Raw genomic sequence first — 20,360 nt, 5'->3', positions numbered from 1 at the left:
TGCCGTTAACCCATGTAACCTATCTATGTCAGTTAGTATGAAATTTGATGTTTCTGAAGTCGGACCACCCACCGAAAATCTTGAATATGTCCTACAATAGGGTAATACTAACCTTAGTGCTTAGTGCGTTTTAGTGCACTAACAATCAGGGTGGATTGATTTAAATCAGTCTGTTTTAGATCACGATTTAAATCAAGATTTAAATCACTTGATTTTTTAATAAAAATCGTTGATTTAAATCGAATTCCGAAATATATTAATTTAAAGTGAAAATAAGTAAAATCCCGTTTCTGTTCTGTTATTTTGATTATAGAAGTTAATAATCATAATACAATGAGACTCAAATGTAGAGTATAGTATGAAAACAAGTGTCATGCAGAGGATGATTAGGGAAAATCCCGTTTTGAAGAGGTAACGGAGCAATCCTGCTTTCTTCTTTTCGTAACATCGGGTTTGGGTTTTAAAATCGTTAACTATTCCAACGGGGAAATCACCTTCGATATTTAAGACGAAAATTCTTTTTGTGCGTGTTTGTTTGTTTGTTTCCAGATAATAGGAAACAGCGAGGTCCAGAGGGGCAAAAATGTTTTTTAAAAAAATGATATTTTTAACAAAAAAATAGCTTTTTTCGTGATTTTTCCGCCTCAAATGGAGACATATGAATGGTACCGTTTGAAAGGCTGTTCTATTCTGAAGAAAATGATGTACCTACTATGCTCTTGGGATAAATAGAGATGTCTCAGGAAACTGTTACCTGAGATCCTGTTTTATACGGGAATCTGGGGTATTTGGGGAATATTATTTTTCGCAGGCTTACTTTTGGACCTACAAAATTGAATTTTTTTACATTTACTCAGTGCACCCTTCAGTATTTTTCAGATTTGTTTTAGATATCTGCCTTAACCCTTTCCCCTCGAATGCGGCGAGAGCCCCGACATTCGAGATTTTCCTTTCCGCTCGTATGTCGGGGCTATCCCGCACTAATTTTGACGCTTTAATTGCTCGCATGTTGAAAGAGCCCCGCTTGTATGATTTAGTCGACAACTTCTGCCATCTTTTGGCCGTCTATTCAACTCCTTACTCGGCTGTCCCTGCCACAGTTTTCAACAAATGAGAAGCGATATACAAATGTAAACAAACACCAAAGATGGCTGGGTTTGTGAGAGACGAAGATATACAAGGTGTTTTGGAAGCTTCAGATACCGATTTCAGTGATAGTGGTAGCGAATATTTAGATAATGATAGTTTGAATGAAGAAAGTAGTGGTGATAAATCTTCCGATTCCAATGAAAATGATGACCAAGTGACAGACAAGGGACAATTGGACTCCCTACGGTAATAATGATGCAGAGTTTCCAAAAATACTATCCACAGCAAATTCCGGGTATAAACCACCAGTTGTTGGAAGGCCAACTACAGAAATTGAATTTTTCCAATTATTTTGAGTGACACTTTGCTTGAGGAAATTACAAATGAAATAAACAGGTATGCTAAGTCTAAGATACAAATGTCACTACAAAAAAGGTCCATTTGGTCAACTTGGCACGAGATGACAGTTCCTGAACTGAAGGCATTTTTGGCTGTAATACTAAATATAGCACAAAATCCTAAACCAAATATACAAAATTACTTTTCAGAGGAATGGTTGGACAAATGTTCATTTTATAAGGACATTTTCAACCGCGATAGTTTTTTTTAAAATTTTTTGGATGCTTCACACTAGTGCCCCCCCAGCACCTCAGATGCAACAAGGTGTTCGTGCAAGGGGTTCAAAGATTAAAAAAAAAACATTGTGGAACATCTTGACAACAAGTTTAGGGAATTTTTTGTGGCAGGACAAAATGTAAGCATTGATGAAAGTACAGTGGGGTTCAAAGGGAGAATAGTTTTTAAGTGCTACTACCCACAGAAGCCAACCAAATGGGGGCTATGAGTATTTGTATTGGCCAACTCAAGTACTGGGTATATCTGAAAATAAATCCCAGCTGTACAGCTTGCTGTGTCAAAACAAATTCGAGGGTTAAGGGTTAAAACAGGGGGAGGGGTCCACAGAGGTAAAAACTGAAAAAAAAGATATTTTAAACAGAAAATTCCTTTTTTTTTCGTGATTTACCCGCCCCAGATCCATGATGGAGAGATTTGAAGGGTACCGTTTGAAAATGTGTTTTATTCTGAAGAGAATAATGTACAAATGTAGGATAAATAGGGATGTCTGAGGAAATTTTTATATTACATCCTGGTCATTTGGGGCATTGTGGGAATGTTCTTAGCTCATTGTTAAATAGTTTCCTCACCCTTACTACTCAAGATAGAAACTTGAAATTTTGTACACACATTTAGTACATCCCTTAGTATTTCCCAGTTGATTCTGAGATCTATGCGTTAACACAGAGGAATCCAGAGGGGATCAAAATTTGAAAAAAAAAGTTTAAAAAAGCCGATTACTATCAAAATTTCCCACTTCAGGGACATGATAGGGAAATGTGAATGTTACCGTTTCAAAAAATGTTTTATTCTAAAGAGAGTGATGTATGTACCATGATCGTAGGATAAATAGAGATGATACTGTAGCTGCTTGACTGAAAGTCTATAATTTACCTTTAAATAGGTATTAGTATATTTTATAGTAATTCTGTTAGTATATTTTATACCGGAGTCACCTACTGAAAAATATGAGGAAGTGTTCGACATAATTGATTCAAAATGTCCATCAGGTTGTACCCTTCTCATACTTGGTGACTTCAATTTACAGGACGGAAATTTCAATGACTACAATAGTTATCTCAAAATTCCGGCCAAACTACAATGCATTAAAAATTTCATGTCATTTAACAATTTAGAGTCATTTAATAATGTACATAATAAATTCGGTAAAACTCATGATCTAGTTCTAAGTAATTTAGACCAAGTAAAAGTTAGCAAAGAACTTTATCCCTTTGTCAAAGAAGATGAACATCACCCTACTCTGAACGTTGAAATACAATTGAGTCGTCTAAAACAAGCAAAATCTAAGCGTAATGTAACGGGATATAATTTTAGAAAGGCAGACTTCAAACAACTTTACACTGAACTTGGGCGGGTAAACTGGGACTATCTTACAGGATACAGTGATGTAGACGAAGCTTTTAAATGCTTTTACGACACTATATATAGCATATTTGACCTCTGTGTTCCAAAGAAAACAAAATCCCCACAAAATTATCCAACGTGGTTTACTCTGGATATAATTAAGAAAATTAAATCAAAAACATATCATCATAGGAAATTAAAAAAGAGGGAGGGGATTAAAAGTTTCCATCTACAAGAGTTCAATAGATTACGAAGGGAAATTAAAAATGAGGTACGGAATGCATATAAGAATTTTGTACTAATGTCCGAGGCATCCTTAGAACAAAATCCATCCGAATTATGGAATTTTGTAAAAAGTAAGACACGGCATTTAAATGCCGAATTCATGTCTAATAATAGTAAAGAAATAAACAACGACGACGAAATCGCTAAGGAGTTTGCGGACTACTTTCAGTCTGTATACAGTAAAAGTAAAAACAATACAACAGAACAGTTAGTGTGGGTAGATAACGGTCTAAATATACTGCGTATATCATCGATAGAAATTGCTAATATAATAAAAGAAATGAAATCCAAAAGAGCAGTAGGACCCGATGGAATCCCAAGCTATATTGTAAAGGGTTGTATAGATCACTTCCTAACACCATTGAAAATCATATTTAACCTGTCAATTAAATCCGGAAAATTTCCTAATGAGTGGAAAACAACGAGAGTTTCACCTATCCCGAAATCGAATAATAATAAGAGAGAAATTAAAAACTATAGACCCATCTCAATCTTAAGCACCTTTGCTAAAATTTATGAAACAGTCTTATACCAGCGGATAATAGCGCACGTGCGACCATCTATATCAGAATCACAACATGGCTTTCTTACAGGCAGGTCAACGGTCACAAATCTTAGTCTAATATCTACCTTTATAAGTAAAACACTAGACTTGGGGGGACAAGTAGATGTAATCTACATAGATTTCGCGAAAGCGTTCATTTCATTTAATTTCATTTCATTTATTTGCCTGTTTCATTAGCTTACAAAGCATGAGAAATTCTCATGTAAGCATTTCAGTTGTCAGAAAAAAAAAAGAAAACATACAATATTGTCAAGTACTAGAAGTATACATCATGCAATCTTTCTAAAAATACAAAACCACATAATTAGGTAACTGTTTCTACCACACCAGGCATGTACTCACGGGTAAGTATCTGTTACCAACTCTTCAGTTAATGAGTCATTTAAATATTCTTTAATTGTATAATAGCACTTTTCAGTGAGTAGATTATATAAAGTCTTACCAAGAATGGAAACATTGGTCATATTTTTCAAGTACAGAGGAAGTTTATTATACAATCTGACACAATTCATGTACACGGTTTTGCTTATATTAGCATATTTCTGATGCATCACAAATATGTCACTACCTTGTCTTGTATTATGGCTATGAACATTTTTATTAAAGATAAAAAGATGCTTGTTTTTCACAGTAAAAAGAATAGATTTATAGATGTATAAGCTGGGGGGTGTTAAAATTTTTACTTCTATGAAAACCTTTTTACATGACGATTTTGTGGGTAACCCAAAAATTATTCTAATCGCTTTCTTTTGCAATCGGAAAGTGCTTAAACTATTTTCAGCAGATCTCCAGTGTATTATGCCGAAATTAATTAATGAATTAAACTTGCCGTAGTAAAAGCTAAGAAGTGCTTCTCTCGATACAGTACCTTGAAGCTTGTATAAGGCAAAACACACGCTACTTAGTTTCTTGTTTAAAGTGGAGATATGAGCAGACCATGAAAGATCATCACTTATGATTACACCTAAAAGCTTTGTTATGCAAGAATATTGGAGTAAGTTAGAAGATATTTTTATTCTAGGTGATATACGCGGTTTTCCTGGAAAATGAAAATGTAAAAGAATCGATTTATCATGATTTATAATTAACCTATTCGCTGTTAGCCATTTTACTAATTTGTCCGTAAAAATGTCAGATTTCCTCTCAACTTCTTCTATTGCGTTCGACAGCGTAAATCATAATAGATTGCTCAGCAAGCTTAAACAATTTAGCTTCAGCAGCGAACTTATTGATCTATTTAAATCTTACTTGGAAAACAGAAAACAATTCGTCGTGTACAAAGGGTGTAAGTCTCAGGAGTATGTACAACTATCAGGGGTGCCACAGGGGTCAAATTTAGGGCCATTGTTGTTTCTACTATTTATCAATGATCTACCGCGAAGTATAGAAAACTCTCACACGCTGATATTTGCAGATGATGTTAAAATATACATGGCAATAGAAACATTAAATGACTGTAAAATGCTTCAAAATGACTTGAATGAACTGATGGAATGGTCCAAAGAGAACATCATAAACGTGAACACTAACAAATGCAATGTAATGTCCTTTACAAACCGCAAAACCTCTCAGAAATTTTCGTAAAAGATGAAGGACATCACTTTACCAACCTCGGATACTGTCAGGGACTTAGGGGTGGTATATGACAGAAATTTAACATTTAATAATAACATAAATCACATGATTGACCAGGCGTACAGAAACCTTGGATTTATCATAAAGATCAGAAAAGAATTTACTAGTATTACCGCCATCCGAAAGCTATATGAAATCTACTTACGTACAAAACTCGAATACGCAGCCACTATATGGAACCCTTACACAAAAACAAATTTAAATAGTATAGAAAAGTTCAGAATAAATATCTAAGGTACTTGACATATAGGGAGACACAAGTATATCCGAAAACATATAATAGTCAATCTTTAAATTTAAACTTTAATACATTAAGTTTAGAACAGCGACGAATAATGCAAGATATGTTGTTCCTATATAAGTTATTTAATAATAAAATCGACTGCACCAATTTACTGCAAGAATTTAAAATACGCACTCCTACAAATGTAACTCGCCTTGAAAATTTCAATTTCTTTCACTGCGACAGATTACACACAAATGCAAACAAGAGGTTACCAGTATGGAGATTGAGTACAACCTACAATAGGTTAACGAAATGCACAATGGATTTGGATATTAATAGTAACAGCCTAAGTCAATTCAAGGAAGTTCTTTGTAATGTAATAAGAAATAATTGTAAATGAAAGAACATCAATGATATTGCAATCACATTATAACTATGTATTATAAGATGAATGTATGAATGTGTTATAGTTGCTTAATACATGTAACGGACACTGTAATTGGGTTATATAGCCTGTTGTGTCTAGAAATAAATAAATAAATAAATAAATAAAAAGAGCCACAATTTAAAACAGTTATGAAACATTGTTTGGGATTGATATAGGTTAACGATTGAGGATAATTCAAAATTCAACCCCAATACTTTCACTTAAATGGCATAATGGCATAATTAGCATTTAATACTAATTTCTAATGCTTTTTCTTCAGTTCTCGACTTGTATTATACGAGAAGAAAGATTTGATTTAAATAAAAAAATCGATTTAAATAAAAAAATCAACAAATATGGCTGCCATCCGTAAACTATGATCGAAGAAACATTGCAAACCTGTGAGCAGAGAGTAACATAGTATGATTTGGAGCATACCTCATTAATGCAGGAGATGCTCGAAGTGTGCACCGCCCACTTCCTGGCAGTAATGTAAACGTTGGACGAACTCCTCTCGAACACCGGTAAAAGTCATTACTGGTATATATAATGACAGGCATCAACTATGCGTTGGCGCAACTCCGCAATGCTGTTCGACTCCGTGCGGAACACTATAGTCTTCAAATAGCCCCAGAGAAAAAAGTCGGGTGGAGTAAGGTCTGGCGAACGGGCTGGCCATTCAATGGTGCCGCGACGACCAATCCATCGTCGCAGAAATTCACTATCTAAATAGTCACGTACAAGGGCAGGATAGCAGTCATGCTGAAAAACGGGCGGAATCTCTCCAAATTCTTGCGGATTCTCTTCCATTGCCTCGACAATCAACGGTGCAATAAAGTCTTGCAGCAGCGCCAGGTACTTCTCACCCGTTAATATTCCATCGATGAAGAGGGGCCCGCTTATGTGATTACCTAAGATACCCGCACAGACATTCAGCGACTCTGGGTGTTGAGTGTTGCCTTCACGAAATACATGAGGGTTTGTGCCACACCAATATCGGCAGTTATGCCTGTTGACCTTGCCATTCAAGTAGAACGTACTCTCATCGCTGAAACACACGTTTGTCAGCACAATGGTCCCACGTGCCAATGCCTCACACATCTGCTCACAAAACTCGATACGCATATCGGGATCATGTTCACTTAACTCCTGGACCATATGTAGTTTGTATGGATGGAAGGTATGTTTTTTTAAGATTTTGTATGTCGTTGTACGTGACACACCATACGTTTAAACCACAGTTGTTATGGACTGTTGAGGATGCACATTAGGGTGGGCCGAAAATGGCCGAAAAAAAATTATTTTAGAAAATTAAGATTGAGTACCGTGGAAAAGTTGTAAAATGTTATATTATGTTTCCTCACCAAAATAAGCCGGATAAAAAGATATTTAACCGGGCCCCGGGGGCCCCAAAGAACGTTAATATTGAATAAAATAGTTTCGAGTAGTGAAAATATTATTGAAATATTTTTTTTTAGAAAGTTAAGTTTGAGTACCATGCAAAAGTTGTATAATATTATGTTATGTTTCTTCACCAAAATAGAGTCGGATAAAAAGATATTTAACCGGGCCCCAGGGGCCCGAAAGGACGCTAATTTTGAAAAAAAAGTAGCGACAAATGAAAATATTATTAAAATATATTTTTAGAAAGTTACGTTTCAGTACCGTGCAAAAGTTGTATAATGTTATGTTTCTTTACAGAAACAGAGCCGGAATAAAAGTTATTTAACCGGGCCCCGGGGGCGCTAAAAACGTTTATTTTAAAAAAAGATAGTGTGAATAGTGAAAATATTATTGAAATATATATTTTTTAGAAAGTTAAGTTTGAACATCGTGCAAAATTTATAATGTCATGTTGCCTCGCCAAAACAGAGCCGGATAAAAGATATTTAACCGGGCCCCGGGAACCCGAAAGAACGTTAATGCTGAAAAATATGGTTGGGAGTAGTGAAAATATTATTGAAATATTTGTTTTCAGAAAATTAAGTTTGAGTGCCGAGCAAAAGTTGTATAATGTTACGTTTCTTCCTCAAAACAGAGGCAGATAAAAATATTTCACCAGCCCTGCGGGTCCGAAATGTGTTATTTTGTTTTTAAAAATATATATACCATTATTTTAAGTATGTATAGAAAATTGGTTAAGATTCCTAATACTTTAACTTGACCCCAGGATTTTAAATGTTCTGATCTGATGTGCAGCTCTTCGTCTGATTGGTGTTTAGTAGATATAATAGTACAGACACAAATACATAACGTAAGATTGAAAAATTGACCAACAAACACCAAACCAGCCCAGAACTCACCACGTGGAGGTGGCTACACAGCGAGTTCCTCCCACCCACCCTCCTCTTACTTAAAGCTCCTTAGTTGTATCTTGGAACAAAATATTGAGATTTAGGTTCGAAGCTTGGTAGATACTTTCGTGCGTCCAGTTTTGCGCGAATATAACCGTCTCGTGCAACACTCCCGCATACTTCTGAAGAAGATTCTGTCACTAACTTTACACACCTCTCCAAAGCCTGTGTGTGGAAGGGGAACGTGACAAACTGTGAAACCTCCTCTTTCGAGAATCATTTCGGTTAGTTCTTCTGTTGATACGTTAGCCGAAATTGGAAGTTTCTTTACTATTACTCCCGACCAATCGGTCAAATCGATATAGTCCGCATATTTTTCAGTGCTTTGCCTACTGCAATTGTAAATTAGAACTATAGTTTGGTATTTCCGGCCATCAAAATTAGTAGACCCTTAAAATTAGTAGCTTTACACTATAGACGGTTTCTTTTTTTCTCTTTCTTTTCTTCTTTTGCTAGTTTCCTACGGATTTTGTTTTTATCTACTACCTTGTCTTGGTTAGTTTTGTTCAGTAAATTCATATCATCTAAAACAGCGGATACAATTTTAGCAGCCGACCTATTCGAGACACCTGTTAAATCTTTTGCGGTACTCATTTGTTTAGGGCTCACTATTGTTTATTTAGGTTTACTTTAGATTTTATTCTCTAAACGATAGCTCCATGCGAACTCCTCGTCGTCTGAATTCGGAGTGGAAGCACTTAATGTATGTTCCAAGTGCGGGATTGAGGCTAACGATTGTAACCCTCTTGTATTTGGTATCGCAGCATCATAATCGATCTGTGTGGCATGGTTTCTTTTGAGCCTATGGGTTTCTGCTTTATCTACATTGCAACTCGTCATTTGTCTCTGATTTCCCTGATCTAATATGAGCTCCCACGGCGGTATTTAATTTGATTTATCACACTTACAAGTTAATCTATCGCAGCATTTGCAAGAGAAAATATCAAATAACTTCTGAGCACCGTTCTTAAATTTCTTTAATTTGGCTCTTAATGGAGGTATCTTGTTTCTTAATGGGATTAATGATCGTTTTGCATTTTGAGTTGTAATTCAAAATCATATCCTTAATATGAAGGCAAGACAATACAGGAAGAGAGGCTCGCAGCCATATCGTTTCTAGTTTGTTTGAATTCAGCAATGTAAGCGCCGCCTTCGGAAAGCCAGTGTTGTGCATTTGAAAGAAAACGTTCACGTCCGTTGCCATAGAAACCGTCGTTTCTAGGGCAACAGATCCTGTCACGGTTAGCCAAAATTGAAAGAAGACGTAAAAATTTAACGAAGATAAAAAAGCTAATGCAATAGTTGGAGAGGAGTCGCTAAAATCAATTTTCTTTAACGAGGACGATTACGAAAGATCACTTACTGATTGAAATCCAGATTATTTTCCAATAGAGTAACTTCCAATAAACCTTTTGTTATTGTTAATTATTCCATATCGGACTCCCGAAGAAAACTCATCGAAACAACTTATTGACCGTGCCAATAGCGACTACTCTCAATCATGACTCCGTTTTCTTTCATTTAGAAATAGGAAAGAAAGAGAAGAAAGTAGAAGGGTAAAAGAAGGAGGTAGGTAAAGAAGAAAGAAAAGAGATAGGGTATTTTAATGAGAAACAGATTACTGGATAATTCCGGAAATATAGTAAAAGGTCGGGAGAGTCGTTGAAAGACGAATCATTCTAAATGTTATTAACGACTAATCAATTTTGGAATGCTTCGGAATAGACACATGTTCCCTCATACCACCCAGACCTAGCTCCAGGCACCACGATCATGGGGTTGCCCAGACCTAGACCTGGACATGAGAAAAGTGAAATTTAATTCTTTGTAAAGTTATTCCGACCGGTGACTGATAACTATCCAGCATCTGAACTCTGTCCTCTAGGATCGACCACACATATAAATTAGCCGAGGAAAAAAAAAAATCACACTTATCAACTCAATATAAATTTATGTATCGCATCAATAAAAGTCTCAACTTCCTGGAAGAAAGATGTCGTATTTAGGCTTATTCTTGCTATTTTTGCTTCACTCCTCGAGCCGATTTAAACCATTAGTGACGGTCCTTCATGACCTAGGTTATTTACCTTAACACATATATTAAAACATGACACATATATTACAGATGTTAATATGACAAATGATATCACTAAAATTACTTATATTAAATCTATCATGCATTCACACGCTCACTCACTCAGGACAGTGTATATATGTTTAAAGGAAACCAACTAACTACAGAGGTACAAATAGTTTATTACATTCATAGTGGAAAAAAAAGGACAAAACAAATAATTATGAAGAAAATATTAAACGCACAAGTTCTTGGTTATATATTAATAGAGTACATAGTGTTATATTTTAGTAATTTTTTATATATTCAATCATATTGACAAATGGAAAAGAAAGGAAAACAAAAAGAAAATAATTACACGTATCATATCCTAGGCATGCTAAAGCAAAATGATGATTTGCGACATACGCAAAAGAAAAAAACTTATTTCACTTAAAAAAAATTGGACAAAGAGGAAAGGAAAAAAAAACTTTTTGGTGTATTAGAACTTATATGAGTCTCTACCTCACGTCGAGATATTAAAATATTAATAATTTCGAGCGTCCAAATCACAACTCACGCACTAGTCGTAGTGTCCAAAACGTTTCGCTCCATTTAACTTAGTTTGTGGTCATTTATATATATCTCTATATGTATATATATATATCTATTGGTTTACAAAACCATTCGTCGTCTATATTTGGTTTGTAACTGGTAACAGTTTATATCTGCAATCGCACACGGCTACGTCTATACCCATCTAGGGATTTCGAGAAAATAACTTTCACTAGAGGAAGTTTCTCCTCTTAGACGGTCTATTTCCAAATTTATTAATCGAATAATTTCAAGTTATTTATCCAACACTGGGACACTTCACGAGACCTTTCATTAGGATCACTTTCGTATATGTTTATACATGGTTCGGATTAAAAAAAAATGATCTTCCACAGGTGTACGGAGTATGATGGTTCAAATTGAGGATAAAAAAAAACTGGTCAAGTCATAGGATACACATGTAGGTGAGAAGGATTCAAGGTGCACTTTCCACAATGGTTTTAGGTTAATTGCTCAGGGATAATATTTGTTATGATGTGGGTTACGTTTAGACCTGCCGATATTTTTTCAATGCATGCCATTATATAATTACAGAGGTTATCACTTACATTGATTCAGAAGAAAAGGAAAATTACTTAAGTGCACGGCGGTATTCTTAACAAAATCTACATTCTTAAATTCGTCGGAAGACTTCTGGTAAACTATAGCAACCAATACACGTCTAGGGGGGACAGACACGAGCGCTCTTACATATATTCATAATACATTTAATATCATACTTTTACTTTAACATCATATTCACATACTAATTACACATACATTTCGAAGTATTTATTTCTCTCTATATATATATATATATTTATAATCAATGCGCACACATTTAAATTAATCATCCCCAACAATAAAATTTTACAAGGTTGCAACATTGTTCAAGAAAACAAATGACTTCCAACATTACATTTGGAAACAAATTAACTTTTATCTGATACCGCGCGTCTATAAATTTTTTAACTTTTATATAATCAATTCGTGTTTAAATCATGAAGGAAAAAAAAACTTTGTGAGGGCAGGCACGTAACACAGAGCATTTCTAAGATATAACTAGGTAAATCAAAATACAATTTCTGGGCCCAGGTTAACTACAAAGTAATTGAAAACCAACACCAAAAGAAAGTGACCAATGGATTAAAAAAAAAAACTTAAGAGGAACGACGGTGAATGAACGTAATCGAAGTGTCGTCAAATACTAAGTCTTTGTTCATTTCAGCGATAGGTCAAAATGTGATGGAGGACCCAATCATTATCTACTTTATCTATGAATCGTGTCTTGTAACGTCTCAGCTGGTAATTTCAGATCAGAGTTGTACGTTAAATAAATTGTAAGCAACAAGTTCAAAATCTTGGGGGGGGGAAGGTTGAAAAAATTAAAAAAAAAACTTGAAGAAATGAAGAGAGAGAGAGAGATAGAGAAGAAGGAAGACTAAGAATAGGGGCGCCAAAGACTTAAGTGAGAAATAACTAACGCTACAAAGTTAGAAGTCGAATTTCGCTCTCAACAAAATCCATAGCCAAAATATTCTTAACATGCCAAAAAGGGTGGTCTACTCAAATACGTAGACTCAAGGGGCGTCCTGCTGCCAAGGATGCAAGTTCTGTGTCCATCAGATCCCAATCCCACAAGAGTTGGCTTGTAAGATTGAAATCCGATCCCCGTATCCGGCCCAGACCAGCAGGAAAAAAGGAGGGGGGAAAGGGACCAGGTAACTGCGTCCCCAATTTTGAAATCTCTAAGTAAAAAAAAATATTCGACCCCTTAGAAAAACTAAGAAGGTTCGAGGACAGTAATGAAACTAGAATAGAAGTATTATCTAAGATATCCCTAACTAATGATTTGCCGAAATAAAAAAAATTAAATAAACTGAATTTTGGATCGGTGATTTCTATTGCCAAACTTCACCGATAGCTACCCTGCGCAGACACGCCACAGTCTGGGATGTCGTTAATTTCCCTCGTCTAATTAAACTAAGAAAAGAAATGAAAATCCTTAAGGGGACTAGGGGTCGACATCCGGGTACGCGAAAATAAATTTCAATAACTAATTGTTTTGATTCTGTACCCAGTCAGAGCTGTCGCCTCCATGAACATTGTAAGCTAGCCTGAGTAGGTAACGTGAAGAAAAAAAAAATCTCACGGAGTGGTACATTCTATTTTTAAAACCGACCAGAAGATATGATTCACTACAGCCCTGTTGTCTAACTACTATTGTCTTTTCATAATTTATTATTCAATATGTCTAGTCAGCGATTATATGATGCTACCCATTCTATCAGATGGTATTACTATGGTTGATTACTATTATGACACATAAACTACAAAGTATTACCGTAGTCCGACTATATATCGCCCTCCGGTCCGCGTGATATTATGGTGCAGGGGTCAGAACCTGAGATGTTTGTAGTTACACGTATCTATTCAATATCTATATATCAACACGCGGCGAAGCATTCACTGGGCTACTATATATTTAACTATATGGGTGTCCTATATTCTATATTCATTTACTACAATATTCATATACTTATTAATATTCATATTCACATTAATATTCATTTGCCACGACGCTATATTCTACAAACACCCTGTTTCCTCTATCTACGCCCAGCCTATTTACACATTTCATCATAATACTTTAAAATCTATAATCACTACAAACATTTCCCGCTCCGATCACCGCACAACCACCTCACTCGAACCCAAGACTCCTTCACACACACACAATACTATGTAATACTTGGTAGCTTTATTAAGAACGAAAGAAAAAAAAATCCTATGTATGTTCACTGAAAATAGAATTATCTGCGATAATGTCTAATGTTTATAAAATTCTGCATCAACAATGAAATTCTACAGCCACGAAGGAAAATGGACATTTAATATATTTTCAAAGCGAAGAACTAGCATCATATCGCCCGACTTCTGTTAAAAATTTACGTATTGTTTATTTATTTAAATATTTAGATTTCTAGACTATGCAGAATGTTGAAACTTTCAGAATATATTAATTTTAGGTCACTTGACCTAACTGTACATTCATATGGGCTGTGAATTATACCTTCTAGGTTTTATTTCGGAAAGAAAGGTCAATTTCATGAAAACTAAATCACTAAGCACCTCGACGGAAGAATGGCGGTTAGTACTGACTTTTGCCACTAGGGCTAGCGACGATATAATGAACCCTTGAACAACTGAATGTGACCTTGTATACGGAATTATTATACTATATTACGTTCACTTAATGACGGAGTAATAAAAATTTATCGCATAGTAAATACTACACTGTCCAACACACTCTTTCATCACTTAATTATCACTATCACTGATACTACATTACAAATATACACATACTACTCGAACTACAAGACACATCATGCCACATTCATACTACACACTACATTAATACATGTTATACTAATAAATATACACAGAAATCATTCAGCTTTTACCATGTTAAATCGGCTCTATGAAAGGTAACGAAAGGAAAGAAATGAACAGGGCCAACTGGCCCTTATATTTACTAAATCATATTCTTTACTCGACCTATTTAATCGATGCCCTGAGGGGACACATCGGAGTATTAGCTAGCAATAGGACCCCTGCCCTGAAGGGGCAGGAACCCGAAACAAACTAAATGTTCAACTCATCCCGCTGGAAGCCGTACTCCCAATTTGGGAGTCAGATAGGAGCCCTTACTGAAATTTACACGTGCATTGTGATTACTGGACTGACTACCACAAAATTAAATACCGCCATGTTACTAATAAATAAATACAAAAAGAAATCACATCCACTACATACACGAACACAAACGGTAGTGAGGCAGGCCTTACGTAACTAGAAAAGGAATAATTTTAAGGATAAGAATATTTTAAGGGAGAAAACACCACTCCTCCGAAACTGTTTATAGATTCCTAAGAAAACTCGCAAACTGATGCACTTTACAAAGCCTGTCCATAGCGATCCGCAGATGAAAACATGGCGTCACTGTTGCACTTACTATTTCAGCTTTTTTAGTCCAGTTTTGACTATGAAATTTAATAGTTTTTTGGCTCCTAGAGACTTCCAACGATTTTAGGTTAAAAAACTCTCAAATATTACCTTGTTTGCAGTTTTCTCACTCCGTTGCGACCTTTTAAGCTCGACGATCGAAATCTGGCTGTTGTCAGCAAGATTTTCCGGCTTGGAAATGGAATAATTGCGCCCTAATATCATAGCGTGGGTTTATCAGCCAATCAAAACTAAGCATTTTGGCGGTGGGGCTTTGAAACGAATAAAATTTGGTGAAATCTGGATTAAACTAGATTTTAGAAGGACCTAGGTATCTAAAAGAGAGGTGAAGGGTGGTCCTGAAAATTCTGTCAAATTTTAGATTGGTTATTTGATCTGGAAAGTTCCGTCCAATAGTGGATCTATATTTTCGGATAGCACTGACACCGTAAGAATTGTAATAATCCATTTACATATACATATGCAAGACTTATAACTAATTTAAAATATAAATAAAGATATTGATTCCCAAAACTATCATTCCCAATGAATTTTTTACAGTTTTTTCATGTTAATTTGAAATAGAATAACAAATAAAATTACGAATTATATGAACAGCCAGAAATTTTTTTGTTAAGCTTCAGGTACAGTCGGTGCAAAAAATTTCGGGCACCCTCCATTTAAAAACATAATTTCATTAGACTGTAATGGCACATTACACATTTTGCATCCAGATGCGAAAAAGTGGAATTGTCTTAAAGGTTGAGAGTTCTGAGCTGGGCTCAATACGAAGGTTTTTCGTGTGTTAATATGGTAGTTATGAAAGTTAGTTAAGCTCTTAATAGTTATTTGCGTATATTAAGACCATGTATTTTATGTTTTATGTATCAATAGTATTGTCTGGTAAAATGTTCTTGTTACCTAATATCATTTTATTGGAACAAAAAATTAGGCACTTTAGGGCCACGGGGGCCCGGTTAAATATTTTTAAAATCAACATATTTTACATGGCTTCATTTCGTACCAATGCACAACTTTTGATAACTACTCAATCCTGAACATCTGAAAAAAAATTTTTCGGCCCACCCTAATGCACATTCAGCTCCGCCAACACTTGTATCTGTGTTTCTTCCGTAGCAACACTAGGGTTTCGAGGCTTTTGGGCATTGGTCACACTGCCTGTCGTAAAGAATTTGATTAATAAATGGCGTACAGAAGAAACACGAATTGGGTTGCGCACATTTTGTTCATTGAACAACCGTGCTGTTGCACTGTACGAACGATTCGTAGCACCAAAGAGTAACACAATTTCAATTCTCTGTTCAAGAGATCACATTATGTATGCAATGTAGGATGGTCAAACACACCAGCACAAACACACGTCTACGTCCTTCAGACCTACTGTTCCGGGTTGTAATGTAGCGCACTGTTGGTCGGAAAAGCACATCTGATAGTGGTGCATGAGTAAACAGAGTAGCTTTGCGAAAGTACGTGTGTCCAACACCAAAGCGCCACCACGGGCAACTCGTCGTCATGAACTACATCTCCTCGTCCGTAAGAGTAGCAGTTCGACAGTAGCACAATGGTAAAGTGTTGGTTCAGTACACGTGCGGTCCGGGGTTCGAGCCTCGGAGGGTTCAGATTTTTCAATAATATTATGGTACTCTCTTTTCTAGCGGTTTCAGTTCAACTTGCATGTTTTGTATTTGCAATACTGTTATAGTGTTAGTTGTGTGGTATGTGTATTGTGCATTCGTTCCGAAGTAGACCTACGTTAGACTTTAGAGTTTGTTGTGGACACGGTCTGGTCTCTATACGCGATTACTTTTCCAGCGAGGTACCACACAATGGGGGTTGCTATTCAAAAGTTTTGAGTTACCCCCAGTAACCCCCTTTAGCCCCCTTGTGGGGGATTCTCCTTCTCAGCATAATGTTGCCTTTCATGTCCCTTGAAGGTTCCAAAAGGTTTCATGTTTATATCTGCCTTCGTTTCTTGTGGAGACGAGCTTTAGTGTTATTCGTTGAACGCACTTCGACCGTCCTTTACGGATGGCCGCCATGTTGGCTACGGACATGCTAGCGACTTACAATTTTCACAAGTGGTCTTTACTCGTGATTACCTTTCAAACGAGGTACCACGCGATGGGGGTTGCTATTTAAAATTTTTGAGTTACCCCCAGTAACCCCCTTTAGCCCCCCTTGTGGGGGATTCTCCTTCTCAGCATAATGTTGCCTTTTATCTCCCTTGAAGGTTCCAAAAGGTTTCATGTTTCTATCTGCCTTGGTTTCTTCAGGAGGTGGACCTTAGTGTTATTCGTGGAACGCACTGTATATATATAACTCTTGAAAGACAAGACCGATCTCGATCAAATTTGCTACATAGATGAAGTTAGGGCCTGAAATGATTTTTCATTTCACTTTGACGGTGCAACTTACGGGTGGGGGTTTCATCCCGCAAAGTTTTGTCCAAGTGAAAATTTGGTCGACGAGGTTTTGTACGTAGAGGTTTTAACCAGGTGATATTCTCGTTTTCTTTCTATGGCAATATACGTTGGAACTGAAAATAGTTAATTTTAAAAAGTTCCGTTTTCAATATAGGACTAACGAAGCAACTGAAACTCATTTATCTGAATGAATTTAACAAACACATCTTGACAGTATTTACCCATGGCTAAGCGGTTAGCATATGCCCTTTGGCGTGAGACACCCGCGTTCGATTCCCGGCGGGTTCATGTGGTTTGGATTCCACGTTAAACAGTAGGTCCCGTCTCATATAGCCTCACTGCAGAAGGGCACGTTAAACTCAAAATCAACTCAACTCAGATATGCTCTATAGAAATCAGTATTGAAACCGGAAGTAATGATAAATATGAACCACTTTCGGTTTCGATGGAGTGTTGTGAATAGTCAGGACATGTTGTCTAGAGATGCTGAATCATTTGCGGAAAATTGCTTCGAGGTATCTGTTGCCGTTTTCACTCTATGGTAACAAACGTTGAAACCGTAGTGGTAAATTTTAACCACTTCTGGTTTGAATGGATGATTAACGGAGCAGATGGAATCTATTCTTAGAACACTGAATCAATTGCAAGAAACTGCATCTTGATAGTATTCACTGCTTTTCCTTTACAGAGATTAGCATTGAAACCGGAAGTAATAGTGAATTTAAACCACTTCTGTTTTCGGTAAAGTAGTGTGGCTGTTCATGATAATATTATGTTGTCTTGAGGGGCTGAATCGTTTACCAAAAAAAAAAAAAAAAAAAAAAAACAATAAATAAATAAACACGCTTCTTGCTATCTGTTACCGTTGCCGTTCTATGATGATAAACTTTGAAACCTGGAATGACTAATTTGAATCATTTCCACTGTTAACGGTGAACAGCCTATCCCTTACATGCTGAATCAATTGCGGAAAACCGGCATCTCAATATCTCTTCTCATTTTTGCTCTGATATCTGTCGACAGAGGAACAGAGCCGTTCTGTAAGACTTCCAACACTTATGCATAGCAGAGTATAGAACTAAAAACTGGTTTTCCAAAGCAGTAATGCTATTACCTTGTAATTACGTGTTGTTTAAAGTATTGGAAATGAGATGAGTTTGGAAAGGACGGAAATATAATGACAACTACGCTTGGTAGCTGTAACGAGAAGACGTTTCAACCGAGAGAAACTTGGGCTTCTGTGTTGAGAAGGTCCCTGAAGCTCAGAGGGTTTCCCGTTAGAGGGCTTTATGTGGGTTTTAGCTTATATCCTCTTTCCTTGTGAGAAGCTTGGAGCTTTGAGCGATTAATAGTACTTTCACCACGCCCTGTTCCCCTCAATAGACGACACTGACCGTAGGTTTTCTCTTTCAGTATGTGTGTATATGTCTGTATTTGTTTCTGTGGGAGAAAACGAGAGTAATCCTCGTTAAAAAATCCTTTTTCTAGGTATTAGAGATGGCTTTAACACTGTTTTCGTCGTAGTTGTATTGGCTTATGGAAGAAAGTCATTGTTTTGTCGTTAGGTAAATGTCACTTTTCCCAATAGATCTTCCCTAAACAGTTTTCTCACTCGAGAACTTACTAACTTTTAAACATGGTTTTGTCTTAATTTTATTACTTCAGGGTAAATTAGCCATATTGGCTTTCTAATACCCTGTATTAGTAAGAGCTTCACTTGAAGAGTAATTGATAAATGCAAGAACTTAACGACGATATTACTTTTCTATTTAGTTCTACTTATGCTTTACTTAAAGATAGTTCTGAGTTGATCCTCCCGAGCCTTCGGTGTGCTGTACAGTATAGTTTAAAATCGTGCTTAACTAAAAGCTCTATCAATAGCATAGTTAAGGATGCACGAATATTTAGAAGTCCCTTCTTCGTTTCACGTTCATGAAGGCACGCATGATTTATACAGCAATAGATCTTTTTCTCTACATTGGATGTTTCAGCTAGTCAGCCACTATTTGATCATATTATACAATTATTATTATTATTACACAACGACACAAAAGAATAAAAGGTTCTGTGCACCGGACATAAGTGATTTTAAATAGGGAGAATACACGTACCATAGCTATAGGTCCTACACAAAAACAAGCAAGAGTCCTTTGCCGCGGAACCCAAGGTATAGATTCGATGTATTTTGCTTTACACAAAAACAACCAAGAGTCCTTTGCCCCGGAACCCAGGGTATAGATTCGATGTATTTTGCTTTACACAAAAACAACCAAGAGTCCTTTGCCGCGGAAAACAGGGTATGGTTTCGATGTATTTTGCTTTACACAAAAACAAATAAGAGTTCTTTACCGCGGAGCCCAGGGTATGGATTCGATGTATTTTGCTTTACACAAAAATAAACAGGAGTCTTTTACCGCGGAACCTAGAGTATGGATTCATTGTATTTTGCTTTACACAAAACAAATAAGAGTTCTTTGCCCCGGAGCCCAGGGTATGGATTCGATGTATTTTGCTTTACACAAAAACAACCAAGAGTCCTTTGCCAAGGGAACCCAGGGTAATGGATTCGATGTATTTTGCTTTACACAAAAACAAATAAGAGTTCTTTGACGCGGAACCCAGGGTATGGATTCGATGTGTTTTGCTTTACACAAAAACAACCAAGAGTCCTTTGCCGCGGAACCCAGGGTATGGATTCGATGT

Source organism: Thermobia domestica, chromosome 12, assembly GCF_964235325.1.
Source record: "Thermobia domestica chromosome 12, izTheDome1.hap1.1, whole genome shotgun sequence".
In the NCBI taxonomy this organism is placed as follows: Eukaryota; Metazoa; Arthropoda; class Insecta; order Zygentoma; family Lepismatidae; genus Thermobia; species Thermobia domestica.
This window is presented reverse-complemented; position numbering follows the sequence as displayed.